Genomic DNA, 11,386 nt, shown 5'->3' with positions numbered 1-11,386 from the left:
TATTTATTAGTATGTTATACAGTAAACTATAATTTCAATCTAGATGAAATGCTAAAAGTGACTATTATATTTATTTTCGTAAGGATGAATATCAAAATGTCGCGGTAGCGGTCGCGTAGCGACGACGGTTGTTATTAACATGGCAGAATAAATTGCATGTCAAATTAGAAAGTACTTTAAAATATATTACTTTATATATGTAATGTAATGTTATATAGCCTATAGCACTTCTGAAGAATGCAGCTTTCATACAAAACAAAAACAAAGTAAATCGGACCAGTAGATCCAGAGATCTTAGCGTTCAAACAAACAAACAAACAAACAAACAAACAAACAAACTCTTCCGCTTTATTATATTAGTATAGATTTCTTTAAGCGTGCAACTATAAACGGGATAGGTTATGGGTTCGATCTCTACTCGAAGAAATTAAATATTTATTTAAATTTATATTTTCATTTCTTCGCCCTGGAGCCGAGGCAAAGCGCGGTGTTGAGTTCTTTCACTCAACACGCAATGCCTTCAGAATTCGGTGGAAAGTGGGAAACTTCCCTCTGCCTATCCTGCTGTGAGCGGGATGCTGAAGCTGATTTAATTTTTTAAAATAATATTCTAAATGTTAGTGTTTCTAAAGTTTACAGCAGATTTTAAAAAATGTACCGCACTTTGTGTTAATATTTGTACATTTATTTTCTTTGGCTTTCCTTCAAATGGCCTTAAGGTAATCTTTATGCATTTACGTTTGAGCTTTACAGAACTATAGATCGGAAGATTTATTTTTGTTTCTATTTTTGCGAAAAATAAAGAATATTGAGGGCGCCTTGATGCATTAGTACAGTGTCTGACTGTTGCAATAGTTGTGGGTTCGATTCCCACTTGGAGAATGATCATATCTAAAATTATTTTCACTTCTACGATCTGGTAGACAAAACGTGGCGTTGTGCTCCGCCGCTGAATAGGGAATTACTCGAAATAATTGGGAGTATTTTGGGGAATGGAGTATCTAAACACTTTTTTCAATATAGACGAAAAAATGTGTCTATATGTGGTTGTGAATCTAACACGAGTTTTTAGAGCTTATTTGTGAACTATTAGAATAAGCTGGAGTATATCAATTTCCAGTGATGGAGCAAACTAGTCTATTTCGGTATTAGAAACTGAAATACCCAATCGACCTAATGCAGTTTGTTGCTTATTCGTTATTGCGTATCACTTACATCGCTATTTATATACCTATTAAAGATAAACGATAATAGAAAGATAAAAAAAGAGAGATTTAATTTTATTAGAAATATAATAATAATAATCGTCATCATCATCAGCCATCCATTACGATATATAATTAATATATCCAAGATATATAAAAGATAACATTTTAGGCAAAATTATTAAAAGATAATTGCATTTTCTACAGAATTATTCAAGCGTCATACATAATCCTCATCGAGAATCTGCCTCATTATTGTATAGAGTTTTGATTTGAGTTTTTGACATTTGAAATTGATTGTATTCTTTTCATTTTTTTTATGGTAAAAGGACAAGGCAAACGAGCGTTCGGGTCACCTGATGGTGATCACCGCCACCCACGACCCCGTGCAACACCAGAGGAGCTACAGGTGTGTTGCCGGCCTTTGAGGTGGAGATAGACGCGCTTTTTTAAGGTACCTATATCGTACCGACCTGGAAACACTGCCGTGGGTGACCGTTCCACAGTTCGGTGGCACGTGGGAGGGAGGAAATTTCTACGAAATCGCATTTTATATGATACTAGCGGGCTTCGCCCGCTGGAACGTGTCAAATTATTTCCAGTTGTCGATAGGATTAGTAAGAAAATATAAGCCTAAGTGATCAAAAAAGCCGAAAAAGAATAATAAGTAGAAAAAGAAGAGTAAAGGAAATAAAGTCTTTATATTAGAAAAAATACCTGAGTAAAAAAATATATATGTATGAATACTATGTTCTGCCCTTGGCATCCGTAGCCCCGGACAATAGGAGGTCCGTGAGGAGGAGGAGTACCGTCAGGTTTTATTGGGTATTTTAAATGGCCTACCCGTCAATCCATGAGTCCCATAATTATAAACTGATAGAGTACCCACTCGGTTTAAAGAGTTAAAAGAGTTAAGCTAAAATTCTGTATATCAAAATATAAAATGTTTAAAAATTTAAGGTTTCGAGGCCGATCGTGGCGCAGATATTGATGAATATTTTCAGTTCTTCGCTCTGGTACCAATGAAAATGCCACGTTGCACCAAAATTTGGCGGAAAGTGGGGAATGGAAAGTCTTAACACTAGGTTTGTATCGTTCAGGCGTGCGAAGCCACGAGCGGGTTGCTAGTATATGATATATGGACAGTATGGTAGACTTCGATATGTCGATTTTCCTGCTCGAAACAGCACACAAGTTGAAATGCTAAAATTAAACTGTTATTCTGAAATACAGAAGTTATATGAAATACGCTAATTAAAGTGTACTTTATAGCATACGATTGTAAACACAACGAATGTGAATTCGAATCCCACTAAGAGGTTTGATTTGTTTTCAATTTTTCCCTCTGATACCTAGACAAACTGCGGCGTTGAGTCTCCCGTGTATCAATATAATACTGTTCTAGATTTTATTTATTTTGGCTTTCAAACTGTCGTGACATTAAGTTAGTAGGTGTGATTCCTAATCGGAAGAACCTACAAAGATATTAGATATGCCTGATATTATCACTGATACGATGATCATTGGTTAGATATTCATTCGCGGGAATTAGTTAATTTTTTCGTCTGCTCTGGCAAGATAAAACGCTGCGTTGAACTTCGCCACTCAACACAAATTGTCTCGATTCAGACCGAATGCGGAGAATGGAGTACCTTGACACTATTCTCATACTTATACACTACAATTTTGTTTTCTCAATATTTAGTTGAGGCCGCCGTGACACAGTAAAGCAACGTTTGACTGTAAACGCGATGGCTATGAGTTCTTCTTTACTCGGAAAATGAAATATTTAATATTTTCATTCCGTAGCTCTGGTAACGAGGAAAAACACGGCGTAGAATAAAATACATACAACAACATTGAGGTCCAATATCAATCCAATCAACTGCATGTGAATATTCCAGATACATGCCGGCATGGGCGCAGGACCATGCCCACCCCAGAATACCTTAGTGTCTACCCAGAAATGTTACTAGCAAAAAATTTATTTGCCCCGAAAAATGATCCCCTTTTTCTTGTCAGAGAGTCTGTGTGACTGTAAAATTTACTGATTGTGAGTTCGATCTCGAAATTTATATTTTCATTTCTTCGCTCTGGTGTCGAGGCGTCGCGAGGCGTTGAGTCCCGCCACTCACCACGCTTTGCCTGCAGAATTTGGTGGATAGTGGGAAAAGGAGTGTCTTTCACCAGGTTCTTAGGTTTCCTCTGCTTACCCTGCTACGTGCTAGCGTGAAGCTATTTATTTTCATTTTCTCGACTTTGTCTACCGGAAGTCAACGGACTTCCGCCACTTTATAGACAACTAGTGGACCAGAACGCGGCTACGCCCGCTTGAACTATACACATATTTATGAAATAATTTCCAATTTTTAATAGAGATGCGTTAACAAGCTCATTTTGGGTGACGTTTTCTAACAACAAACTTTGCAAATCGTCGCCTAGCAACGACAGTTGTTATTAACATGGCGGAATAAATTGTATGTCAAATTAATAAGTATTTTAATATATATATCGATTAGGTATATATCGAAAATATTACTAATATGAGAAAAAAAAGTATCCTATGTTCATCCCGAGACCCTCAAGTATCTCTATATGAGTATTTCATCACAATTAAATCAGCGGTTTGGGCTTGATTGCGTAAAAGACAGACAAGCAGACAGACAGACAGAGATGCTTTCGAATTTATAATATAGATATGGATGTGTCGAAATGGGAGTGGGAAGTAAGGACTTACTTGTGTCTACGTGTCACTAGGTTCCCTCCGTTTACCGTACTAACCGTGAAAATGCGTCTTTCTATTTGCTTAGTTATGCAACAAGACAATGTTACTTTCAATATTTAATTGCATGTGTTTAGAGAATACTATTACTATTTCTACTAATTACTACAGATAACACCGTGATTAGACCATTACCGCAATTTTACTTCATGGTATTATTACGTTCCATACTTTGTTTTTCTGTTTTATAAACGAACTAAATCTTAGCAGCGTCACGTTTTTTTCCGTACAGCAGGCAGAAAAAAAACAAAGGTGCAGAGTACGGAGACTGCGTGAAAATAAATAATTGAAATATAATCTTTCCCCCGAATTGAAAACGAATCCACGACCATTGGGCCTTATGGGACCTTATGAAGCTGTATCGCTACGCCACAACGGCTACGATCAAACTCGCGGCATTGAGTTACGCTACAAAGTATGCAATCGAGAACTAGGCAGAAAAAGGAAAACGAAATTACTTAAGTTTTGGTTTGTTCCCTGAGCCAACTTCGCTTTATGCTGGATGAGTGTAAAGTTAAAGAAATCTCTCCTTCTGTCGCATACATTGCAATATGAACAGTCTGTGTAAAAAAGAAGAAAAAAACAATATTTATACGAAATATGAAAAATTTAAATAACGTTTAATAAATGATTTTAAAACTGTGATGAAAAATTATATAATACATAGACTTAAGCTTTGTGAAACTAGTATTTGTAAAACGGCGTGGAAACTAGTTTAAAAACTACCTATATATTAATGTTATGAGTTTTTTTTAATGAAAAGACATTACAAAACAGTCACCTGTTGGTAAGTGGTTACTGCCGCCCATGACCCCGTTAGAGCCAGCACAGAAGCTACAGGTGTGTTGCCGGCCGCCAAGGTGAAAATAGACGCGCTTTTTGAAGGTATCCAGGTCGCATCCACATTTGCGTGGCATGTGGAAGGAAGTTCCTACTAAACGGCGCAGTAGTGGATTTCCACATATCCAGGTGGTGTGTGGCTGATATTTGATATTATGTGACCATGTTAAAATTCTCATCATGTACCTGAATAAGCTGAGAGAGCTTAGCGTTATGATTCTCTGTTCTCTGCTTTCCAATCGAGTTTGAGACGAAACATGCTGAGTAGCGAAGCTCAAGGTAGTCAATTATGAACCAAATCCACAACCATGAGCGTAGCTAGAGATATTTTACAGCATGGGCTTTGTTTTTGGTTTTGAATTGATCGTTTTGAGTATATGTTTGAAATGAAAACAATTAATTTCCCTGAATGTGAATCAAACCCACGACCATCGTGTATACCGTTAGACTCCAGACTCCACGACGGAGTGTGATTTTACAAAATCTTAAATAATTTAAATTTTCTGTTTACCTTAACCAAACGATTGAAATTGTTTTAGTATATTCCAGCATAGGGAATGCTTAATTCCAGAAAATTATAAATCCGATATAATTATATCACACAATGTTCGTAACATTTCTATCTATTATAATTATAATAGATAGAAATTTTACGAACATTGTGTTGTTAATGAAACACGTTATGTGGATTTTAATTAAGATTTCAATCATTATTGTTTAAAATAATGTATAATGTGTATAAAGGCATTTCATGGCAACATGTTTAAAATTTACTTTGATCTGAGTTAATAATTATAAACGATTTAGTGGAATTAGTAAATAATTAGTTATTATTTATAATAATTAGTTGTGGCCCGTGTTGTGCATGGGGCACAAAGTGTTACTGTAAATGCACTGGTTTTGGGTTCGATCCCCACTCAAGGAAATAAAATGTTTAATATTCTCATTTCTACGCTCTGGTGTTGAGGCAAAGCGCGACATTGACCACTCAACACGCAATGCAGAACTCGGCGGAAAGTGGAAAACGTAGTGTCTTAACACTAGGTTCCCTCTGCCCACTGCTGCTACTGCTGTGTGCGGATAACATACGTCAAGCTGATTTAATTGTTTTTTTTTAATAACAGAGAGAGAGATTGTAAATAACGACTATTCTGTGCTGGATCCACACGCGGACTTAATTTCCTCAAGTGGGGGTCGAACCTACAACCAGTCGATTTCACAGTCACACTTTGTGCCTCGTCCGCCACGACTGGCCTATCATATTATTAATTAAATGTTTTTTCTATTTTATAAGGTGAAGTGAGGTTTGGCTATCGGGGTACAGTACATAAGTGTGTGTAAGCTTGATAGTTATGGGTTCGATGCTCAATCGGGGTTAATTACCCCGATTGAGATTATTTTAATTTCCCTGCAAGAGAAGCCAATAGGGCGAAATGTGAATAACGGAATTAAAATCTCTCTGTCTACCCTAGCCTACTGTATGAGGGATGGCGTGAAGACATCGACTCGTTTCTTATTGTGAAAGATGAGAAACAAAACAACTGGTTATTTATTATATTTATATGCGCATGCGCACTCGATCGTGATCATAACATCAAAACGTATATTATTATTGTGCATAACTTATGTAATACTACGCTAGCCTCTCAACGTAACTAACTTGTATAACTAATTATCTTTTCATATTTATTTGTCTTTATTTTGTTTATGTGATCTTTCCGCGAAGGCCGTCGTGGCGCAGCGGCACAAGGGTGTGACTGTAAAGCGAAGGTTGTGAGTTCGATCCCCACTCGAGGAAGTGAAATATTTATTTACGTTTATATTTCCATTTCTTCGCTCTGGTGTCGAGGCTAAGCGCAGCGTTGAGTTCTGACACTCAACACGCAATTCGGCAGAAAGTGGGGAGTGTCTTAGCACTGGGTTCCCTCTGCCTACCCTGCTGTGTGCGGGATACAGCGTAAAGCTGATTTATGTGGTCTTTCATTTTAATACTTGAGTCTGTTATGACACGGTCAAGCATCTGAGTGCAAACACGATATTACGTTAGACCCCTATTCGAAAGAATAAATTATATAAATTTAATATTTTTTTCGATACAATAGGAGTAATTGTTTTATTGAATTGGTTGAAACATTATTTTCGGTTTTTTTAATTATTATGATATTAGAACAAGAAAACAATCCATATTAATAAATCAATAACTGTGTAGTCCAAGCGGGCGAAGCCGCTAGCGGATCGCAAATATTACGGCACTAATGTCTTAACTCATGAGTTAAGACATTAGTGCCGTAATATGAATATGCTTAAGAAAGAAGCATGTAATTTATTGAAGAATTTACTCACTCAAATGCAAAGCTCGGCTGAAGCTAAACGAACTGTAAATACCACCATGCCAGTTCCACTATATAAGCCCAATATTTTTTCACACTTCTTCTTCATATATATAATTATGAAAGAGAGAGATAGAAAATGGAGAAATTAGTCATTTGTCCGTTCTTCGTAATGAGAATATAACTATAGCTTCTAAAGTTCCTTTACTAATACTCTTAAGAAGCTTAACATTTTTAATAGAGCAAGATGCTTTAATCTTCGTCTATATAAGAAATGGTATTAGTGTAATATAAGAAACTAGCGGACGCGCGCAGCTTCGCTTGCGTAATTAGGGGTGAATTCTAATAAACCACGAAACATGTGTTCAATGAAATATTTTTAAGAGTCTAAATTAAAAAAAATATAATAATCGGTGGCGTTTTAAAGATTTTTCCATACAAACTTTCAACCCCTTATTTGCACCCTTTGAATTCTAGAAAACGATGAAACACGTGTTCAATTAAATACTTTTAAAAATCTAAATTTAAAATTTTATAAAAATCGGTGCCGATTGAATTTTTTTTCCATACAAACTTTGATCCCCTATTTCACCCCTTTAGGGTAAAAATTTTTCAAAATCCCTTCTTAATGGATGTCCAGATTACGAAAGTAAACATCTGTGCAAATTTCACGTTTCTACCATCAGCGGTTAGGGCTGTGCGTGCGTCTTACCTCAGTCAGTGAGGACAAGTCCTTTTATATATATAGAAGATGGTAATAGATCTCCTTTATTACTAAAGATACAAAATATACAATAAACTGGGTTAGTTTTAATTTATTCTATAGCCATTTCACTCGAGGGATTAAATTATTTTTAGAATGAACGGAATATATTTATAATATTAGGATGTCACCTTGGACGCCTATGTGTTATTAATATTGATTGATGATATTATCTAAATATGTATATAAAAAATTACATGTTATAACATTTCACATTTTAAAGTTAATTTAACAGCATATATATAATTAATGGAAATATAAATTTAAATAAATATTTAATTTCCTCGAATGGGGATCGAACCCACAGGCGTCGCGTTGCAGTCACACCCTTGTGCCCTTGGGTCACGACTGGCCTTATTTGATATATTTATATATACTTCTACGTTTCTGGTCCATTAAAGTGCAGCACAAAGACTGATGTGACATTTTAATTAACTCATTCTATAATTGCAAGGTAGCTCAAAATGAAAATTATATATTTGTTTTTGTTATTAATTGTGTTGATTTTCCGGAAATATCCGGTGTGCGTAGTGTTTTGGATACGCAGCCCTAATATCTACCAAACTGACGAAACAATATAGCAAAAGACGTTTCAAAATATATTTTACAATAAAATCATATCTCTGAACTTAGTTAGATCGAACCCGCAACCATTACGCTCAACGACAATATAACAATTAGTTATTGTTATTATTAGTTACAATTATGAACAACTTACATTGTTGAAAATCCCTTGTCTATGCTGTTTACACGTGGAAATTGTCGTGGAAATTGAATAAAACGCCATGATATGTTGTAGTTAGGCGGGCGGGGCGCGGCGGGGCGCGGCGTGGGCGGGCGGCTAAATCTATTAACTAATACGAAGGCCAGGGCTACCGTTTACCAGATAATTGCATTTAAGAGCGTTTAATCTGAAAAATATCTACTGAAATATGAGATACCGATATATTTTATGTTATTTTAATTAAACAACAGTATCGGCTCGCACACAGAGGGAACGTAGTGTTAAGAGACCCCGTTCCCCAGTTTCTGCCGAATTCTAGAAATATTGCGGAACTCAACGCCGTGCTTTGCCTCGACACTAGAGCTAAGAAATGGAAATATACATTTAAATAAATATTTCATTTCCGCGAGTGGAATTATATCTCTGAACGGACAAATGTGACAACAAAGCTGTCATCACAAAAGTTGTTCCTACGGAAATAACCTATCTATAAAGACATACATCTTATTACTATTGGAGGATGGTCTTACGTTTATAAATATTAAATATTGAGGACCTCGTGGTGCAGTGGGACAGTTTTTGCCTGTAAACGTAACGGTCGTGGATTCGATCCCAAATCAGAAGAATTATATTTAATTTATTGATCCGCCCGCCAACCTCCCGCAGTTTCATTTGCGTGACCTTTAATTACCTTTACAACTTTTGTCATGCTGCTTTTATTTATCACCCGTTGAGCGTAAGTATTTCCAAACAAAACAATGATGCTTTTAAACTAATAAAAAATTGTTTCACGCTGTAATCACAATAGCAGTATAAGCAGAGGAAATCTGGAAATCTAGTAATAAGGCACTCCGTTAGACAATTCAGACAGACACAAAAAGCGACTTTGTTTTATAAGATAGGAATATGGATTAGGATAGGAAGTCGCTTTTCGTGTCTGTCTGAACTTTCTAACTCTTCTTCTTCTAAACCACCCAACAGATTTGGATGCGGTTTTCACCATTAGGTCGAGTATTTCTCAGGGAAGGTTTATATATAGTTTATTTTTTGTACATTCTTATGTAAATTTACATAAATACGATAAATGTGTATAAAGTTCTACCCGCTGAGACACTTTGGCGCATGCGCTGCTTTAATGGTAAATACTACATGAAAAAAATGTACTGGAGTATTGTTCCTCTTAATAAGATCTACAAAAAAGTCCGCGATGGCATATTCGTATCTTTTAAGAATAACGTGTAGTGATCATATTTCTGTCTAAAAATAGTAATTTCAATATATTTTTTATTGTGAGGGATATTTCTCCATAATGGTATTAATCCTTATCCTTTAAAATACTTTATTAAATTTCTACGTTAAACGAAGATAAAATTTGCTTTTTAAACTATTTCGAAATTGCGAATAGTTTTAGAGAAAAACGCATTTAATTATTGACACATCCCGCCGTTCACACATCAACTGTATCGAGTCAAGTTTCACTTATCCCTTACTCTCAGCATATAAATAAGTATATTAGTTACGTTGGCCATTTAATGTAGATCAAAACTGTCTTTTCTGTTTTTCATTTTAATAAGTACTTTAGAAGTTGTTACAATATCAAAAAATCCTTGCTGCGAAACGCGCCTCGCGACGTTATGCTTATACAAGCGAGTCCGCCGCGCCCGCCTGCCTTACACGCATCGGTGGTTCAGTGGTAGAATGCTCGCCTGCCACGCGGGCAGCCCGGGTTCAATTCCCGGCCGATGCATTCTATTTAATTTTCGTCACAGGCAGCCACGTAGTGCTTGCTTTTCATCAGGGACAGAATACCCTCTTCAGCATTGACCACAAGCTCGAAAAAAAATCCCGCCTGCCTTTATAGCAACGAAGATTTAGATGCGTTTGCACGTATTGGATAATTCGAGTTGAATGTATTATTTAATGTCATTTAACTATCTAAAAATAGTAATTTAAATATATTTTAATAAGTACTTGAAAAGATTAGTATCACAGATATAAAATTACGGTACCTACTAAAAAATCCTTGCTGTGTAAAACAATTGGAAAATCCTTATTGAAACTACGAAAATGCGGGTTGCATTAGGGTTTAATTAATTTTCACATTATCTTAAGTGCTTTGCAAACCTACATTATATGAATAATCCAGTAGTAAAAGCGGGCGAAGCCGCAAGAGGGTCGCTAGTAATATATATACAGGATGGAAGCGACTGCGCTCCTTTTAAGGCGTAACATATAGGGCATATATATATATAAAATAAAATTTACGCAATATTTATCGCTATGATATGACCTTTGCTCCTGTAAATTAATCCACTCGATGCTACCCACTATCCAGAGGTTCTAGAGCTATTTCATACTTTTTCAGTTATTTACCTGCCTAGTGCACCAACAAAGCGATGGCTCCATCCATTTGATCTTTTCACGGATAAATCCTGGTCCACGTTTGGCCTTCATCAGACCGAAAATACCTTTGTACGTTCCTATATTGAACTTTCCTTCAATTTCGAATTTTTGGAAAATAAATTTAATTAAAATGTTATTGTACTAATTTTTAAGCCTAGTCCGATTTATGATATTTTATTATAGTAGAGAAACTTTAATGTGTCAGCCGGCAGCGTTAAGTTCCGCCACGTAACATAAATGTCCATGTCAAAATGCGAATATTGTTTTTTCAACAAGGATATTATACAAGCACTTCGTCAAGTTACATAGAAATGTTAGTAGTGGCAGTTCCTCAATAAT

This window comes from Heliconius melpomene, chromosome 21 (assembly GCF_056956725.1).
Source record: "Heliconius melpomene rosina isolate 202511_hmr_F chromosome 21, ASM5695672v1, whole genome shotgun sequence".
NCBI lineage: Eukaryota > Metazoa > Arthropoda > Insecta > Lepidoptera > Nymphalidae > Heliconius > Heliconius melpomene.
Note: the sequence above shows the minus strand (reverse complement) of the source record.